The sequence below is a fragment of the Anser brachyrhynchus genome (genome assembly GCF_964034855.1).
Source record: "Anser brachyrhynchus genome assembly, chromosome: 4".
Classification (NCBI taxonomy): domain Eukaryota; kingdom Metazoa; phylum Chordata; class Aves; order Anseriformes; family Anatidae; genus Anser; species Anser brachyrhynchus.
In genome coordinates, this window is record NC_137698.1 from 72,811,146 (window position 1) to 72,831,429 (window position 20,284).

Sequence of the window (20,284 nt, forward strand, 5' to 3'; positions counted from 1 at the left end):
CCAGAGAGGCTGTGGAGATATTCAAAACCAGACTGGGCAGGGTTCTAGACAATCTGCTGTAGGAAACCTCAACCATTCAATGACACTGTAATAAAGCATTGCACAACAGCCACATTGATCTTCTTTGAAGACCGAGTACAAGAATATTCAAAGCACAGCATTATTCAGTAGCCTGCTTATAGTCCATTGGCAAATTTCTCATTGGCATATTAAAGTATGCATATTTTCAGATTGTGTTTTCAGTTGCTGGCAATTTGACACACTATAAAACAATAATTATAATTGGAAGTGCAGCAGTGATTGGATCCAAGAAGCATGTTTGGCTCCAGACTCCCAAACTTTCAGGAAGTTCCAGTGCAGATCTGCACATCGCACCTGGTTCCTGTCTGTGTAATGGGCAGAACCAGCTTTTCTTATCTGAACAGCCACCTGCTATATCAAGAAAACCCCAAACCCACAGCTTTGAAGACATTCTTGTTTAGATTCAGACTCAAATTTTATACCCCAAGTCAAGAACGTAAATGTAAAATTTTCAACCCATTCCACTCCATCCTTCAAGAAAAATGTGTTAATACAGAAGAAAAAGGTGTTAATACGTATTTTAAAAGAAAGGAAGTCATTGAATTAGACTTGAACAAGACAAGGAAAAATGTTTCTAAACAGATTTGATTTTCATTTTTCTGGCAAGATTTTCAAATAACTTTTGGTGACACATATTGCTGAAGTGGAGCCAGAAAAAAAAAAAACTGTTTACCACAAATTGCTTTTCTAGTAAATGAGAACCATGAACCATTTAATATATTTTTTTTCAGTCTTGGGATAGCTCTTTTTAATCAACTAAGCAACCTGAGTCTGCAGAGGAGAGCTCTCCCAAGGCAACAGCCCTTCCCTATCTGAAGAACCAGGCACAAGAAGGGAAATCCTGAGTCCCAGATCCCAAATGAGAATTATTACATTACACCAGGAGGGTCTAACCTCACAAGCTGAGAATGCATTTCCTTGGCACCTTTTCCAATAAGCATGGGCTCCATTACAAACAAATGTGTATTATTGCAAATAACGTGCCCTGATGGAGCATAAATTCAGACTATATTTTTTTTCTCATTTTGTTTTCTGCTGGGGAATTCTGGTGGAACTTATTTTCCTGCCATTGCCTACATTCTTCATATCACTGGAGTTCTCTTAAACCACATTTAGTGTGGATCAAAGTCCTGACTCAGAATTTAAAAGATCCCCTAAAAGAAGAAAGCATCACTCCAAGAGCATTGCTCTTTTTCTTATTCTGTCACACCCCCAAAAATATTCAGTAGAGTCCTTTTGCTGCTACTTGCACATGTACATGAAATAATGATCTAAATTTCATTAATAACTGAACAGATTAGTCTCAGATCAAACTCTTTCTATATAAAGCAAATTCTTTCTGCTGTCTAACAAAAAAAAAAATCCATTCATTACCCTAATGGTGAACTCAAGTAAGAAAGCTTATTTATCCACTCTGAGGTATTTTCTGCTTTCCTATGAATTAGCAGTTGCCACTGGACCACGGGCATAGCAGGTTGTGCCCCCCAAAGTGATGCCCTCCTGCTGGGTCACTTTGTCCCTGAGGTCAGACCCCAAAGTCAGCAAAGAAATTAGCAATTTTCTAGTTTGTTGGGTCTAACCTATGTGACTCTCAAGACTACATAAGGCTGAAATTTCTGTGCATATCCACACACTACAGTTTCTTTCCCCTCTGATATTTTGTCATCTACAAAACTCCTCCTTCACCCACCAGGAACACCACTTTGGGGATCACAATAATACTATCAAAATCCAGGTAAATCTGAGTGCAGCCTGTAGCTTTCAGTCATCCTAGGATAACAATTTATAGTGAATGTCTGTTGTTCATGTCAGTCCTACCTGACAACTCTGGAGTTTACACAACCAAGAACAAGTTGTGGCTTCAGAAACAAGAAATGTCTTCAAGTTGTTCTCCTGGGGAATAATTTTTCAAAGGTAAATCTGAAATAAGGCTCCCTTATTAATATATATCTTTCTCAATCCTCAAAAAAATGGCTAAAATAGATAAGTAATATCATTTTAAAACTTTATGGTCCTTCTAAACATTAGCCAATGTGGAAATCTATAGATTTTAATCTATCATCTGCAAATACACATATGTATGTGTCCTTAGATGAGACAGGCAGACCTACTTTACTGGGTGGGACATAGTTTGGCCACGTTCTCCCCATCTCTTACTGCTCCATCAATACGTTTTGATGTATATTGTCCCGTCCAGTTAAAAGGTATCATCTGCTGAGCCTACCAGCATTTCTTCCTTACAACTGTGGTAAGTCTATGCACATAGACTCCTTGTCCTGCAGCTCCTGGCTTTGGCACCAACTGTGCAGCAGAGACCTGTCTTGGAGGTTGGCTTAATTTTGTGTTGAAATTTCATGAAGTCTTAATAACTTCCACCTCCTTTGCAGCCAAAACTTCACTCCTTTTCAACCTGGAAAAAATGAAGATGCAAACAAAAGTCTGGGAAACGAATGCTGAACTGAAACAGTTTACCAGGATTAGGACTATAATTGCTTAATGGGTAAAGCAGGTACCTTTTAGCCTCTTGCTTTGCCTTACTTGTGGCGATGGAGAAGAAATAAAGACCAGCTCAGTATATGAAATCAGCAGTCCAGATCACCCTAGGCTGTTGTTAACTACATTTTATTTTTTTTACCACAAGGAACCTCAGGGAATACAATCTGACATCTAACAAGATTTCTTGGTGAGAACTATTGCCATCATCTCCTTATTAACAGTTTTATCACATTCTGAAAAGAAGTTATTGGGAAAATATTGTAGCAGAGAAATGATAAATATTATTTAAAATACCTCCTCCATCCAAGTTTGGCAAGTCCTGAAAACACTGAGCGAAGGTAAATCATGCAATAGGTAACCAGGCCTGAAATCAAACAGAAAGCATTGCACAAGTTTGGTTCACATCTCGACAATAACTCCATACAGCTTCATCTAACAGACAAATAAGGAAAATACAATATTTAAATAATAGCATGGTGTGATTGTATTCCCTTCCTGACACTCCAAACTTGGCGCCAGACCTGCCGGGGGTTTCGCTGACTGTTGAGGATGTGTCTGACAAACCTGGCTTGAGTCTTGGGCTTTTAACCAAACAGCCGGTGTGTTCTAGATAGTTATTTGTCCCCAGATGCCCTGATGTAACAGCCAGGTTTAATACAACTCTCCCTTCAGCTGCTGGAGGTATTGGTAGTTGCCCGTCATTATTCCCTTTTCTGTTTCTAGCAGATGGGAATTCTCCTCTGGGGATGAAGCTGATCAGCCTTAGAGTCTTGCAAAAATAGAAATGACGTAAATTGAGATGATAAGGCATGTTTGGAGAGGGGCAGAGATATTTAGGGAAGAAGCAGCAATGCACTGGGGAAAAGGAAGGTGCATTTTAAGTGCTTCTGGGAAATTCAGGCCCAGCCCCTGAAGTTCAGATTTATGAATCTATTCTGGTTTTCTGAAATGATTGAACACACAGTTTAATAATATGGATCCTCACTTTAAAAGCCTCACTAGCATAAATCACAGATCTGCATTGTCTGCAATATGCATGCCACGTTTATTACCTAGGTTCATGGCCAACACTTAACTTAATTTAGTGCATACCCTTTCATGTAATGTATTCCAAGATATGCATCACTTGACAATTCAGCACCACGGTGCTCAAAACTGCCTATGGTATCAATCTATATGATGATTAAATCTCATCATTTTTTAACATACCAGGCTTTCAGAGCACTAGATGGTGCTAGAGAATGCTCTTAGCCAGCTCCAGGGGCTGCATTCCTGCAAACTCTCTCCATGTACCATTTATTTTTTGTAGGATTTAACAGTCTTATCTGGATCAAGCATCTATATTCTCAGCAGTGCTTCAGATCGGCTGCTGATATTGTCCATCACTCTTCCTTGTCGTGTGATGAGATATTGTTTGTTATTGCCAGAAGCAAGCTGTCAAAACCATGAGTCAGGCTCCCCAGATCATAAGACAGCCTTAAAAACCAGGGATATATATATTTTGTAGTGTGTACTTTTTATTTACATTCTGGTTCCTAAGCTTTAGGACTGATATGATGATGTTAATGTGCTCCCTAGGAAGGGGTGGCAGTGCTGGGCACTAAAAGCATCTGCCATTAGGGCCAGGCATGGGGCTAAGCTGCAAGGTTCAAACCCATGTCCAGACCTTGACCTGGGGGTGTTCTGGAGCAGGGCTATGACCCATCCAAAGTACAGGAACTGCCCTCAGAAAACACCAGGTGGAAAGGACAATTAGGAAATGGAGTGTTTTTCCCTCCCTGACAGCTCAGCTGTGAGGCCAAACATACAGCAAGACTCAGGTGCTTCGAGGCAGGCCATGTATCTTTGGTAGACAGGTGCTGAACCGACACCGATTTCACAGTGCTGGCACTGTAAGCGGGGCTCCCCAGCTGTGTCTATCCCACAAAGCCACCGGGCTGCAGACAGCAACTGCTGCCGGACAGCTGGAGGGGCAGCGGGTTATTGGGCTGCTCCGGGACAGCCCCGAGGTGCAGCTGGTGGTGGGCAAGATCCTTCCCCCCACGAGGCAGCTGCACACTAGAGGAGAGCAGCCTCCCCGGGCACCGACACCGCAAGGGCTTGGCCTCATCCTGCACTGCGCAGTGTGGGTTGGAGCCTCCTCCATCCCACCCGGCTGTGGGGTCATGCTCATCAAAAGCCCAGCTCACATCTATATGGGTAAATTTGGGTCAGGTGTGATGGGCCAAGGCTGTGGCACATCTCCTGTGGTTGGTTCTTCCTGGGCACGGTGGAGCTACCCCATGCTCTCGAAACAGCCAGCAGCACAGATGGAAACGCCGGGGTTCAGCCATTGGCCCTGCCGTGCTTCATCCCACCAGGAGCACAAACGAAGGGTGGTGCAGAACAAAAAAACATTGTTTGGATGATATGGGAAGGAAGAGCAGAAATTTGGGAAAGCCGGGTCAAAATCCAGATGGATGTTATGGGCTCTGCATTTGCACCTCTCCTGTGTCATGGACCAAAAGCAATTACTTCTCGGGATTTATTTAATCTTGGGTTTCTTGGTGACACGTGATTGCGTCCCGCTCCAGATTGATGATGGTGTTTAATCCAGATGGAAAGAGTTGAAAAATTCAGACATGATGTCATGGAACTACGACATCATCGCTAAAACAACCAATCAGATAACAGCTAAATAATGACATTTCCAGGAAAACAACATTTATTTCTGTGGCAGTTCTAGTGCAATTAAGACCTGAAAGGGACACAGTCAGATCATGTTAGGACCATAGCTTAATATTTTCCAAAAGATCAGTGGAAATGCTCCCGTGGCTTTTCCTTTAGCGCAAACCAAATCGATTGTTGGTATGAATTTAAATATATCGCAGAGGGTGAAGCTGCAAACCAAGAGAAATCCCACTGCTGTGCTGCTTGCCCCAGCTGAGCGAGTGCTTAAACGCAGTGAGAAAATCGCCGTGTTGCCACATCTCTGTCTCATTTTATGTCACCCACAGTCTTCTAACAATACGGCAGGGCAAGAGATTTGCTTTTAATTGATTAGGAACCTACCAAGCTCCCTCTGTGTGCCTTTTATTTATATTAGCAGTCTCAAAGGTTGAAGTATTCCCCTTCAGGTTTTATTCTGCCAGAGAAACGGGTTTGCTGTCATCACTCCTCACCAGCACAGCCTGAGACCAGCTTCTCCTCAGTCTCTCCCTTCCACCATTTGTCTTTACTACCTCATAGCTGTCAGCTTTTCCTTTAGCTGCTACTATGACATGAGCACAGGGTTATTTTGGCTAAAAAGCACTCAAAATGAGGAGGGGCAGAGGGGGGCAATTATTGATCTTCAAATGGGAAACATCCCTGGGATGGTATCCTTGACTAAGGGCTGCAATCCCCAGGTTGAAAACCTCCATCAATGCCTACCCAATAATAAATCCAAGAGAATTATATGGGATCATGACTCATTATAGACAATTCTGTGATTCTGTAGTGGTGGACTCGAGTTGGACTAGATGAACTTAAGGGTTATTTCATCCATGCTGCCTCAGTTTCCCTACCTGTAAAATACGCATAGTGGTAGCTGCTTGTTTGACAGTGGAAGATCTTGTTTAAGGAGTAACAGGGTTTTCTGTGAGCCCCTTGTATTTCCTTCCCCAGCTGAATAGGTATTCAAAAAATAGACAGAAATTCATGCGAGATGCAAACCCAAGGATCTGGGAGAAGCAAATAGCCGAAATTACTACACAGCCCTCATTGCACCACCCCATGAGAAAAGCCATGTTCAGGCCCTTTCTGTTTGGGTGATGGATGTTTCAATGGACAGTCAGATAAATATATTTATTTTCCCTGAAAAAAAAGAAGCCTTGTGCAGAAAAGCCTACTATATTTTAATGTCACTGCAACTTTCAGTTGGGCCAGAAGTCTAAACATTTCTTTCCAAGCCCTTGGCTTCCCAGAGGAATTTTTTTCCAAATGGTTAGTGAAAATGCAGACAAATGGGTCAAATATCACAGGAATTGTAGAATGAAAGATGGGGTCCATCAAGACCAGAGGGTGGGCAAACTGCTGTAGGTGACACTGTTTGAGTAGGGGTTGGACCAGGTGGCCTCCAGAGGTCCCTGCCACCCTCAGCCATCCTTGTGAAGACAAGAACAGGAAGGCTCCTTCCTTTATCCCGTTCAAGCTGTTTGGCATCCTGCTGGAAGCACTGGGTTTGGGGGACACACGATGCATCCCAAGAAGGTATGAAGGGGGAAGGCGGATGAATTCTCACCCCTGCATGAGATCCTGGTAAGAGCAGCCCATTGGGCAAGCGGCTGTCACTCTATGCAATTAGATATAATTAATAACACACAGCTCAGAGAGGGGCCAGCAGGCACCGGTGGTAGTCCGGACCATCCCCAGCCACGATGGGGTGCTGGGTGCTGCCACCCACCTACCTTCCAGGTGGCAAGGCCGTGCCCTTTTGGGGAGCCCCATACATACATGCTGCCATACATCATCCCGGCTGGCCGGGCAGCAGCCCTAACCTGGGTCTGTCCATCAGCCCGGAGCCAGGCTGTCCCCTTGCTCCCCTCCCGCCACCCCCTCGCCGGCCGCCAGGACTTTGTGTCCTAAAAGCTCATTCTTTCCATAGCGTAAAAAATAAACCAGCATGTGCTCCCTCTCCAACGCCGCCCATCTCCGCAACGGCCCCGGGTGGGTTGTTGTCGTAGTTGGGCTCGTTGGGCTCGGTGTCTGCTTAAATAACAGAATTACAGCGGGCCTAATCCTGCAAAGTGCTGAGTAACAGCTCGTTCCCAATAAATTAAGTAGGCACTCAGCGCCGCGGCCTGATATTTGTATCCATGTCCTCCTGGATTATCAGTCTCTCCTCCTCGCTCTCTCCCCGGCCCCTCGGGGAGCAATTATCTGTGAATGAGAACAGAATAACTCTTTTAGCAGAAGGTTTCCACACTCGCACACAAGGAGCGCTCTGAATGGATTTATCATGCTCACTAAAAAGGGAGGTGGAAAAAAAAAAAAAAAGTCCCCCCTTCTCTCTCTCATTTTTTTATTTTATTTTATTTTAAGGAGAAATCCCTGAAGCGGCAGCCATTCCCTGGTGGCTCCCCGCACCAGAAAAAAATAAAATAAAATGGATATAGTAAAACTTTTTAAGGGAAGCATGAATCGGTTCTTCAGAAAAACAAGGCAGCGGTGCCAACTGGAAATGTTTGCTTTGGGGGTGAGTTAGATGGCTGGCGTCAGCCAGGGCTAAAGACATGCCAGCGGAATGCAATATTGGGGAAGCAGCAGGTCACTCAATCACTGGCAATTTGCCCAGGAGCAACTGGATGCCTTCAGATTTTTTTTTCTTGTGTGTGTGTGTTGCTTTTTTTTTCTTTTTTTTTTTTTTTCTTTTTCCAGGCAAACAGAGCCTTAGCAGTTTCAGGGCCGGTGAGAGCTGGAGAATGGTATTTCTGAGAGGCACGCTCCTGCAGGAATATCCCTCGGTCTGCGCGGCTGTGCAGCGGTGACATCTGGCAGAAGAAGCTGCGTTTCTACAGATGGGGCTGAATCTGGCCCGCGGCCGCACACAGCAGAAGATGCGGCACCACATGCAGGGAAAGGATGGGGCAACGGGAAGGGACAGCAGTGCCAGCACCTCTGAAAATACCCTCCGCAGAGCAGAAATATTTTTTTTCTTCCACTAACAAATATCAAACACCAGAGATGAGTTTTTGCTTATATTTTCAGGAGGCAATAGTTTTTTTTTTTCAAGGTTAACTTGCTTACAAGAGTAGAGAAAGTAAGTGAAATATAAAAAGAAAAAAATATTTTGAAAAAAACACATCAACATGGAGGAGGCAAAGCCCCAACAGGCAATTTTTCTGTATTTTTTCATGGCTCTATCGCTTGTGCAGAGTGCCAGGTTGCAAAGCCTGGGGAGGGAGGGCTCCCAGCAAGCCCAGCTCGTAGCTGCCACCCTCGTTAGGGATTTGCCCTTTTTGCTAACAAGGGAAATTGGTGTCCGGTCAGCGGCTGAACACAGCACATCATGTGCTGATGTCAACCATGGCACTTCTCCAGAGGTGAAAAAGAACAATAAAATTGTCCTCACCACTGTCCCCCTTCACCCACATGGGTAAAACCCAAATGTGAGATGGAGAGGAGCTCCCACGGAAGCATGGCCCTGAATCCATGGGGTTCGATACTGTTCAGAGGTCATCCTCCATGTAGGCAACCTGATCAACCCATGAAGAAATTGGAGAGAAAGAATAGGTTTTTGGAGGCAGATCCCAGCTATGATCAGAAGGTCGGGATCCCTGAGAGGTCTCCTGAGTGGGGTCATGCAGAGGCATTCAGGAGGAGACAATTAACTGCATGTGCAATGCAGCCACTGACGGCAACCAAGTGACAAGCTCAAGAATTTCTTGACCACCTTTTGGCTCCAATTCTTTGGGCTTTCTTGAGGGCATTGGTCCAAATTTTCTGCTGGTGGTAACCCCACCAGGGGCTCTACGCATGCTCTGCCAATGTCCCCTGACCTGGCAGCTGTCCTTGCACTGCCATGCCATGGTGCCTGGTGCCTGCCACCAGTCCACCCAAGCTTGGAGACCATCAGGCATTGAACAGCAGCTTTATCTTGGGACTCATTCCCCACCTGAAATGCAGCTTTTCTGCTACTCCTGGCTTTCAGAGCAGCTGCTCCAGCAAACGCGATCATAGCATGATCATTCTTGTCTCTCCATTGACTCCTTTCTTTTTACATTTTCCTTCTGGCTTTGGATCTTGATCCAACTGTGTTACAGAACAGACCTAAAAGCACTCAGCATCCCAGCTCTCCATCACTCTTCTTTTCTGCTTCTCTTTTCATCTTAAAAGAATCATATTTGGAACAAGAGATGGTCATTTAATCACTGGACAAGGGCTTTAGTTAAAATGAATTGCATTCCCAGGTCAGTCACTACTTTCTTGTGTGATCTTGAGAATGTCCCTGCCCCAGATCTTTGTACTGTCAGATGGATATTGCAACCTTTTCTTTTCCTTGCTAAGCCTTTTTTTGCTCTCAGGAGCGGAAGGAGACTCTCTCTTGCAATGTGCATGCATGGCAAACTCGTGAAAAGAATTTGGTTTTACTGTAAAGTATCTTGAACAATTATTTAATAAAACACCCTAGTTCTTTACAATGATCTGAGGGAAAGAACATTTCCCAACTTCTTTTCTAGATGATTAATCCGGCTTTCTCTCCTTGCAGAAAGGGTCATATCAGAGCATCCAGCACGTACAACCTCTCCAGATGCCATAATGGCCACCTAGCCACGGCACCTCATCACCTGCCCGCAAGCACCTCCTGCTTCCCAGGAGGACCTCTGGTGTGGTTCAAGAGGAGCACTGATGGGCAGTGATTAAAGACAGAGTGGACATACTCAGTAACCCAGCAAGATCCTTGTCACAGTGAGCTCTCCCACCCAACCCTGTACTCCAGGGCTGCAGCACCAGGCAGGTCACCTGCTGGAGATGAGAATGATCAAGCCCTTCTCTGCTTCTGTCTCAAGTGTTGCTGTGTTGCTTGGGCAAATCATTTTTGCTTTCCGTACCTCAGTTTCCCCATCTGGAACATGGAAAAAGTGATCTTGGCTTCTTTTTAAAGCCCTTTGAGATGTGTAGATGAGGAGCCCTTTTAAAGAGGTAAGCAGTATTATAAGCAGCGGACTCTCGTCTGCCAAGAACCAGAAGTGATATGAGGGTGATGAAATTCAGGCCACCTCATCAGCAAAGCATGTTGTCCTGGCCTTCAAGACAAGGTTAGGGCTCTCGGAGAGAGCCCGTTCCTTTTTGGGACAGAAAGGAGTGGACACAGACCCAGCACATGCTTTCCTATTATTAGTCATTTGTATCCATGCATTGCCACAAATGTATATGGCCCTTAAAAACCCAACCAAAGCAAATGCATAACCTAAAGCCATCTAACCCAGGAGCTCAACTGTGCAACATAAGCTGATTTTAAGTCTCCAGCTAATTTCCCCGTGATGGCTTGAGCAGGATGGGTGCAACCAGCCCTCAACAAGCCCCCAAGCCCCACCACCTCCATGAGACTTTCAGTAGGGCTGGAAGGGGACAAGAGCCAGCAGGTGGACCTGCCTGGGGACCGAAGCTGGAGAGAGCATCGAGGCTTCTCCAGAGGACCATGCAGGATGGTGACACACGGCTTGGCCGAGGCAGGAAAGCTGGACGGAGGCAAGCCACAGGCATGGGAGAGCTTGGTGAGGACCTCACAAACGAGGCCGGAGGCACGATCGAGAGCTGCTTTGCACGACGAGGCCAAATCCGTCCCTGGCACGGCTCCGCTCCGGCCACCTCCATATGTTTGTGTAATAATCCCGCTCCGGCCGCTCAGGGAGGCACCGGCTGTGCGGGGCTGGCGTGCCAGCCCGGAGGCCCAGACGCCAGGACAGCACCAGATGCCGGGCATATTTTGTCAGCTGCGCGGCAGCGGGGAGTCACACGGGGCCCGGCGTGCACCTGTGCGACCCTGAGCCGGCCTGCTATTAACAGCCGGCAACAGCGCTCGGATGCCGTACGGCTGACCGCTCCGTTCCCCAGCGCAGTGATAAATTAGCCTCCCCGCTGGCAGCCCCGAGCTCTTCTGCAGCAGGGATTGATGTGAATGCTGAGCGAGGCCAGCCCGGCTCCGCAGCCTCCTGCCTCTGCTGCATGGCCCCGTGGCCCTCCTGCACCTCAGCACCCTGTTGTGCACGGGGTGCCCCCTGCTCCCAACACTCTCCAGTCAGCCCCTTGAGGTGAGGTGGCTCTGAAGGTCTCCTGTTGCAGCTAATTAACATTTGGGGTCTTCCACAATGTTTGAGACTGGCACTGTTTTCCTGGAGAGGAGATAAGATAGGGAGGGTCAATGTGAGATGTGAAGTTGCTGGGAGGTGCTTGAAGCCAGAGAAAGCACCCAGAGATAAAGTTACAGCAGACACTGAGTATGAGGGGGCTAAAGCTTTCTCAGATTTGGGGGACAAAAGCTAGAGGTGTCAGGAAAGGAAGCACTGATGGAGAAAGCTGCATTTACCTCTTCTCTCATTTGCCCTTTGTGCCCTGAGTGGGCACAAAGTTCAACATGAGCCAGCAGTATGCCCTTGCTGGAAAGAAGGCTAATGGTATCTTGGGCTGCTTTAGGCAAGTATCACCAAGAGGTGATTCACCGACAGCTCATCCTCCCCTTCTATTCAGCACTGGTGAGGCCACACCTGGAGTGCTGGGTCCACTTCTTGCCCTCCCAGTAAAAAAGAGCCGTGGACATACTGGGGAGAGCCCGACAGGAAGGCACCAAAAGGGCCTGGAGCACATCTGCTATGAGGAGAGGCTGGGAGAGCTGGGGCTGCTCAGCCTGGAGAAGAGGAGGCTCAGGGGTATCTCATCCATGTTTATATACACCTGAAGGGAGGCTGCAAAAAGGATGGAGCCAGGCTCTTTGCAGTGGTGCCCAGAGCCAGGCCAAATGGCACTGGACACAACCTGGAGCACTGGAGGTTCCCTCTGACCATCAGGAAGCCCTTCTGTGCTTGGGTGGTGACAGTGCTTGGTAGGGGCATTGGACAGGATGACCACGAGAGGTCCCTTCCATCCTCAACCATTCTATGATTCTGATAAGCACCGGCCCTGCAAGACTTGCAGGAAAATTCCTGCCATGTCCAACCCCTGTGGAAGAGACACACAACAGGCAAAGTGATGGTCTTCACATTTTCTATTTTCTTTCACTGCTGACCCAAAACAAGCAAAATCTGACTCATTAACAGAGCTAGTTAGCATCAGGATGAAAGGTCCAATAGGGACTGCAGACTCTTGGGAAATAAATTTTGATGCCTTGGGACTCAGAAAAATGATTTCCCAGGCATCATGTGCATAACACAGCCGGCTTTGTGACTTTTCCTCTTTTTCTTCATCAGTTCTTGGTTCTAGCACAAAGATGATTTTTAATGCCAAATCATTGTGCTTCTTCCCTCTTTATTTCAGGCCGCAGGCTCACCACATTCTGGATTGGTTGCAACCCATCTGGTTTCACTAATACTTCTAATATAATATTTATAACTAGCTAAGGGCTGATCATATGACGGGTGTAATCAATAAGTCATGTGCCAATTGTGGTTATTCTACACCTCGAGCCATTTTTCTGTATTTTGGCATTCAGAGCCTGTTGGGGTATTTGCATATTTTGTTGTTGTTCCTTTCCACCTTTGCAGCCGGGCATTAAAGACAGCTTTCCTGAGTCTCAGTAATTGAGAAAAAAGGCACATCACTTTGTTTCCACCCAAAAAAGGAAATGAGATGAGAGAATCAACCAAAAGCTCTGCTTGCCAGATACCACTTGCCACCATCTTTGGCTTTGCTGAAGGAACTTGCGCTTAGGGAAGTTGTTCAATCTAAACAAAACTGTCTTTTCAACAAGTTTGTCCTTTGCTTCGCCAGAAGGCTTACCCAACAGGAACCAAAACCAGGTCTGACAGTTTTAGCTCACCCGTGGCCAGCTGTGGCAGCCCTACTTCAAATTCAATGGGCATAGGACATTTCCTGGCAGATTATCGGGTAGCAGGGAGAAAAGATCACCTATATCAAAGGGGTAGGGCCCATTGCTTGCAGAGACCTCTTTCTTGTTCTCTCTGCCCTTCTCACTCTACATGGCTACAGTGGGCTCGAAGGGGAAGGAATGTCTTGGTAGATGCTCAGATAAAGCAAGAGGCCCCTCCAGAAAGAGACACTATCAAGTAACTTCAAGAAACTTTGGTTGAAGCACTTTTGAGGGTGGGAAAAAAAAAAAAAAAAAAAAAAAAAAACACCACTTTTAGCTTCATTTTGAAAAGAGTGAAAAAACAAGGTTTTACCTTGGTGTAAAACCACTGGAGTTGCACCAGGCCAGGATTTGGCCCTGTGTGGCTGCATGGAGGCAGAAGAGTGAACTCTCCCTTTCCACGGGTGCTTATAGCTGGCCACAGCCTGAGAGCAGATGATTTAATGATTCATTCTGGCAAGCAGGGAAGCATGACTTCAGGTTTGAGCTTCCCACATCGCTTCTACCAGCTCCCCCTGGAGAGCCAGCACGTCGGTGGCCAAGACGATTGCACGTCGCAGAGCCAAGTGGTGCTGCCTGTTGAGCCCTTGAGCAAGAGCACCACGGAGGGTCCCTCCATGACACCGCCGTGCGGGAACTCAGAAGGGAAGCAGAGGCTGTGTGGCAGCCCCAGGAGCACAAATTAAAACATCTCCTTCTTGTGCTGAGGCTTTCAGCGGTGACAACTGCTACCTTGTGAGTCAGTGTATTCAGAACAGCCCAGCACTAACAGGATTAACAAGCTCTTCACTGCTTGGATCGCTTCACGGTGGGAAGATCCAAAATCAACTGATGGAAAAAGGATAATTCCTCCTGCAGAGGGAGCAAATTGTTTGTGGAACCAAATGATCAAACAATGAATCTGAGTGCTGCAAGACGTCCGTACGTGGAGACACACACCCAAATTCGGCTGGGTGCTTGGGCTCGCAGTGCCATCGCTTGGTTGGGACCCCCTGACCACACTCAGGTGCAGCATTGTGAGACAGGTGGGTGCTTTTGGGACGGTCAAGGTTTGAGATGAGGGTGGGAGAGGTGAAAGGAGAAAGGAACCCATGTTCTCTCAGGCACTTCTCACCTGCTCGACCTCAAGGCCGGAGGCTCAGCTCCAGTCAGGAGCTCACACTGTTGAAGCAGTATTAAGTCCTGAAAAGCACCAGCTCTGCTTCACCTGAAGCATCACAAATAATGTATCCATGCCCAAAACCATACAGGGACATGCAAAACCTTTCTTTTCTTTGCAGAGCTGGGTTTCTCCTTCCCCACAGACACTGCATGGCCTTGTGCCTTGCGCAAAACCCTGTCTCCAAGGAGGAAGATACGCTCAAATTCTCCCAGTACCAAGCTTGCCAAACTCATTTTCTCATTCATCTATCTCTCACGGGGTTTGGCGCTGAAGAGGAAGAACTGGCTGAGCACCAGCACCCAGTAGATGGCTAGAGTTTGTGATAGATGAAGCAGCAAGTCTCCACTGTCAAGCCTGAGAATCACTCAGTGGGCCTAGTTTCCTGCTCAGGCCATATCTCTACTATGCGCCAAGGGCTGCGCTGCAAAGCTAGGGCCCTGCCTGCTGAAGGCATCCTGATTTGGGGTGGGTTGATCATCTCAGCTTGGTACACGTGCTCAGAGATGGGCAAACACCAGAATGCCATGTTCCTTTGGGAACGAACTAACTTGCCAGCACCAGGCACCAAAAGCAGCCATGCTCAGCAGACCAGGGAGGTGACAGTCGTGTGGCCCCAGAAAGGGTTACAGCTACAACCTGAGGCAATATTCCTTCCCCGTTCACATAACCTGGTATGTGGGGTCCACTTCTTAGGAAAGAGGAATGCTCAAAGAGACCTCATGAGTGCAAATGGTTTATGCTAAAGGCAGTCATGCGTTTAATGTGTGTGCATACTCTCAACTCTGAGAAGCTTTAGGACCCTGTCAGAAATTGTTATGAAAAGTTTCATACATGTTGTGTTTTCCTTTTGTCTTTCCCATGGCAAGGAGCTAAGCCATTTGACAGGCATGAGTGAAACTTATCTAGCCAGGACCCGACTAAGGGGTTCCAGTGTTCACACAGAGCTTGACACTTCAAAATGACATTGTTCGGGCTCTTCTCCATCTGGAAGAGTGAATGAACTACAGCTGGTCTGAAAAAAGAGTTTTCTTCTTCTACAAAATAAAATAAAATTTAAAACCCCTATCTTTTAGTTTAAAAAGAAAAAAGAAAAAGAAAGAAACAGCTGAAAATAAACTTTCTGCTTCTAGCTGAAAAGCTTCAGTAAACATCTGAAATTTCATGCTGAAAACAGACACTTCCCAAAAAAATGCATAATCCATAATGGCATTTTCTGTCAGAAAACATTTGAGAGGTAAACATTTTTAAACATCCCTGGAAATGCTTTTTTGCCTAGCAAAGTTCAGCGCATGTTAAGAATTTTAGATATAGCTTGGAATACTGTCAACTGGACTTTTAAAAAGAATTTTTTTTAACCCTCCTTCCAGGTAAGCTCAGCAATAGATCCTCATAATGTCTCTGTGGCTTTCCTCCCATCCCATTTCCATCCTGATTGTCACTACATTTAATAGTTATAAAGATGTGTACCTGCAGATTTAAAAGCAAATGAGTCTCTCAGGAATTTATCAGGGTCTCTAAATCTCATTAGGAGTGATTGGTAGCACGAAAATTGTTGTAAGTTAGGGTGAATGCTAAAATTAAAGCACCTCAGTTTTTTTTTCTGACTGCACATGATGTTTAGCTCTGCTAAAAGGGGGTGGAAAGCACAAGAATAAAAATGTCCACATGAAAACTGGACTCATGTCCACACTGCATATTTCAATAGGTTCGTGTTTCAGGCTGGCTAAGATTGCTTTTTGGTCAGTTTAGCCTGGTATCACAAAGAGAAACATTATCAGTTCTTTCTGTTGTGTTAATATCCAATTTATGTTTCAGCATTGCAATTTCCTGCCTGCTCTTTGAACAGCTATCAAAGGACTAGACAACAGATCATGGTACACATTCTTCCCATGGTGACATCTGCTAAACTAGTCAGTCTGTTCCTATACAGCCCACTCAGCGCATCCTAAAATATTTTATAAGCCACCAGTGAAACAGAGAATGGTAATATTGGTCCCTGACCTTTATTCAAGCCACCTTGATGTTCACTGCAGATGGAGAGTCACACTTCAGCAGCCAGAATTTCTGGGTCCATTCAGCTTAGGGTTTCTGTGTTACCTCCAAACCCAATAAATTTCACTTAATGCCATCTGGCACTTCATATCCTTCACTGTTTTTCATCTGACAGTACTGGCAAATCCGCATGTGAGGCTCAATCCAAAAGCCTCTGAAAACCAATGGAAAGATGGTTTTGGATCATAACTAAAAGTGCAAGACTTTATTTAGCAACATGCCTTCTACAGCTTTGCTGGAAGATGCTCTTCTTCGGAACAAGCACTCAACCAGCAGTGGGCACTTTCCAAGGAAAGTACACCAAGGAAAAGGTTGGTCTGATTACATTTAGAGAAGCTAAGAAATATAATTAATAAGATAATTAACCTAAACGCTTACATGTGAGAGCACCATTGCTAATTTTGTGTTGGGCAACACCACTGATAACACGGATATCAATGTGTTTCACAAACATAGGCAAGTTCTGCTAGGGACTACTTACAGCTAATTTTCAGAGTTACTCATAGGACTTGCAGTCTCTGCGTCACAGTCTCTCCTGTGCACTCTGGCTATATCCCAACATGTTTTCCATACCAGTGATGACTTCAGCCTGAATTTCCTGTCCTGTAGCCAGAAAAATAAACAAACAAATAAATAAATAAATAAATATTTTTTAATTACTCAGACACCTGAGAGTTTTCTTGAAGGCTTGATTGGTGGTTTGACCCAACCAGTTATTACTCAAAGAGTGCTTCCCATTTTTCTCTGCCCTCACTATCTTTCTGGGTTTTGGTTGTATCTCCTTAGCCATATCTCTGCTGCCTTTGAGCCCTGGTTTCTAATCCCCACCTGCCTGACCTCCCCTTCTGCCTATTCCTTGTTCTAGATCCTATCCTGTGACACTGCTCTTCCTAATCTTCAACAAAATCCTAGGCTGAACTTTGATTTTGTTCTTGAAACAGCTCCTGCATAGATTCTGAGCAAATTTATGGCCTTTTATCTCACTTTTCTGGACCACTGTGTTCTTCACATTCCCATCCATTGATCACAGTTGTCCTCATTCACTTCTTTTGAGCCCTGCCTGAGCCTGACCCCCTTACTGGCACCCCTTAATAAGCAGGGACCTGGTTAAAGGGCATGGCTGAGTAGCAGTGTCATTAACTGTTTGATAACCAGCAGATCTATACCGCGTGCCACATGGGTCAGTCACAGAAAATACCACTTTTTTTAGCTCCTCAAGATTGTTAGATGCAGTTATTTTCCTGGTGTTGACAACCATTCTGAGCACTCCCTATTCAACCAGAAAGCTTGGTCCTCTTTTCTCCCGCACAGAGACTGAGCTGAGCAGTACCTATGAAGCTGATGGCCCAGCAGGCTGGAGGAAAGAGTTTAGCTTAAATTTACACCCAAGACTGTTCAAAAACAGTAGTGAAGACTTTGGTAGTATGTATAATAGCAAATAAAACAGGCAAAGGCTATTTTCCAGCTATAAGGCCAATTGTCACAGCATAATAAGGGTCTAGATGGATAAATGCTCCTTGCCCCCCAGCCCTAGAAAAAAAAAAAAGAAAAAGAAAAAAGAAAAAAAAAAGAAAACAAAAAAACCCCACCATGTTGACCACTTGGGAGTTTTCCACTGGGAATCTCTCTTAGCACAGGCCATCCCCAAACCTTGCCTGCAAGTCGCCTGAGAAAACTAACTTGGCCCAGACCCAAACTGTCCCATGGAATGCGCTTGTGATCTAACAGCATGGACAACAGCCCGTGCTCTGGTGTGATCTGGCCCTCTGGGTGCATACCAGAGGATAGCCCTCTTCTGACAGTCTTTCTTCCCTACAAGAAAAGCTGACTACTTTTTTTTCCAAGAAGGGCCTGGCTGGTGCATTGATACAGTCCTGCTACAAACATCTTCACCTGGGAGGGGCAGGAGCAAATTCAACAATAATAACGAACCAATCCATCTATCAGCCAGCTGAGGACTATCACTCCTGTGACTAGCCAAGGAAAAAAGTGCCAAATCTCAGACATGGCAATGGAGGATCAACCTCTTCACATTCTCGCCATGACAACCCAGATGGATGGACGTGTCCAGTTCTCAGCACTGAACAACTCATCCCAGATAGCAGGATACCCAAAGGCAAGCCTGAAGGTAATCTCCTACTCTGAGGAAGCTTCATATTTGACAATGTATTAACGTCTCCCAACCTTCTAGGCTTTATAGAGAGACTTTGAAGTCTCTATCAAGGGTCAGCTGCTGTACCTCAGCCCGTCACTACTTTCTCTTTTACTTTTTGCCACTCTGTTCACTAGGACACCGATGAGTGTAGATGTCAGAAATTCACAGACCATACTGTCAGAAAGATGATAATGTCCACAGAGCATTCATTTATGTGGTGTGAAATGTGTTAGGAGGCCAAGGTGGAGGATTTTTATTGCAGAGATGGCTTGATTCTTGGCAGTGTTTATATTTTATATCAGAATAAACCTAGGAAGACATTTACTGACTAGTACTAAACCAAGTTCTGCAATGAACTGACATATGTGTTACCAATCACATCTTTCATACATTAAGTAGTGGAGCTTTTTCTCTATTTGTAGAATGCTGACAGGCAGGAACAAAAAAATGAAGAGCTGTACTGAAAGGAGTTGAAAGGGAAAGTTAGGATTTAAATTATTTCAGTACTCACAGAGTCTATTTTAAAAGTACATTTTTTTGGTGCTAAATGTTAATAGATATCTCAAAACAACAACAAAATTAAAAAAAAAAAGGGGGGGGGAGAAAAAACAAAAAACTTTAAAAGAACCCCTAAAACCCAGAACTGTTAAACACCAAAATAAAGTTTATTAGAAGTAAAATATGAGAATGATGTTCAGAAAGGAAATATAGAAAAGACATACACTTAGGCTAGCCAATGCTAAAATTAATATAAATATATTTAAAACCATTCTGAAGAACAATTTCCTAAAGCTCTAAAAGCTATTAATAGAAACTGCTCCGAACACACCCAAAGAAAGTGGTTTGCCAGAGGACTGGCTTGGCTAATAGATGATCTATATGCGATAGCTGAGCACTCAAGAAATATTATCTCATGATAGCAAAGTCAAATAAATACTTAGGATGCATCCCGCACTGCAGCTTTCCTTACTGGGAGCACGTCCGAAGAGATATCTCAAATTGAAGCGTCAGTAGAAAAGATTTTCAAACAAACTGATAAAGTGAATAAGACAAATCTACAGGACCAGATGGTATTCACCCAAGAGCTCCATTGGAATCCAAAGAGGAAATTGCTGAATTTCCACAGCGCAGAGCCAACCTGCTGTTTAAATCAGCCTATGTCAAAAGAATAGAAGCAGTAAACATGATGCGAAATGAAATAGCAGTTTCCAGAGATGGCTCATTGAAGAAACAGAGGCAAGTGTGATTCTGTATAAGGCGAAGTGATAAATGTTCTAAAAAAGAAGAGTAGACAAATCAGGGAGCAAGGTTTAATAGGTAAGAGTCAAGTATTGCATCCATAGCTTTAAGTCATGTCTCACCAGTCAAGTCATCTGTGGGTGTCATGGAGTTGTGGGGGTAGTGATCTGTGTAATATGGTCTACCTGGATTTCCAAATGCTGGAACCTATTAGGTTATTCCTGAACAAGGAAGAAAGTCCTCTCATTGTCTCAACAAATGGTTACAAGTAGGAGACCAAACAAGGAATAAATGACCACGTACCTAACAAAGGCGGCCAGTCTGCAGGACTGGGTGAGGTTTCGTGCTGATAGGACCTCTGGTGTTCAACACATATACTTATTGTAGACAAGCTATAAGAACTGAAAAGCAAGGCGACAACTTTTTACTGACGATACTGAAACAACTAAAATATTTCAAACTAAAGCTGTGAAGAAGAAAAAAATCAGAAGGACTTAGAACGCTCAGTGATTCTGCAATAAAATGGAACTCAAAATTCAGAGTAATATAAGTA

At 45.0% G+C, this 20,284-nt stretch overlaps 1 long non-coding RNA gene across 2 annotated transcripts in view; it reads right to left on the bottom strand.

Moving 5' to 3' along the window:
* Positions 1-1,012: 1,012 nt before the first annotated feature.
* The window catches only part of LOC308194664, a 39,148-nt gene continuing 19,876 nt past the window's right edge, over positions 1,013-20,284 (bottom strand). Inside the window, exons 2-4 of one of the 2 annotated variants that reach the window (XR_013950791.1) lie at positions 16,819-16,940; positions 2,872-2,941; positions 1,013-2,491 (exon numbers count right to left, since the gene is read on the bottom strand). This is a non-coding gene — a long non-coding RNA (uncharacterized lncRNA). Of the gene's footprint in view, positions 2,492-2,871; positions 2,942-16,818; positions 18,869-20,284 lie in introns of those variants that run through there. The other variant, XR_013950792.1, reaches the window with a different exon arrangement.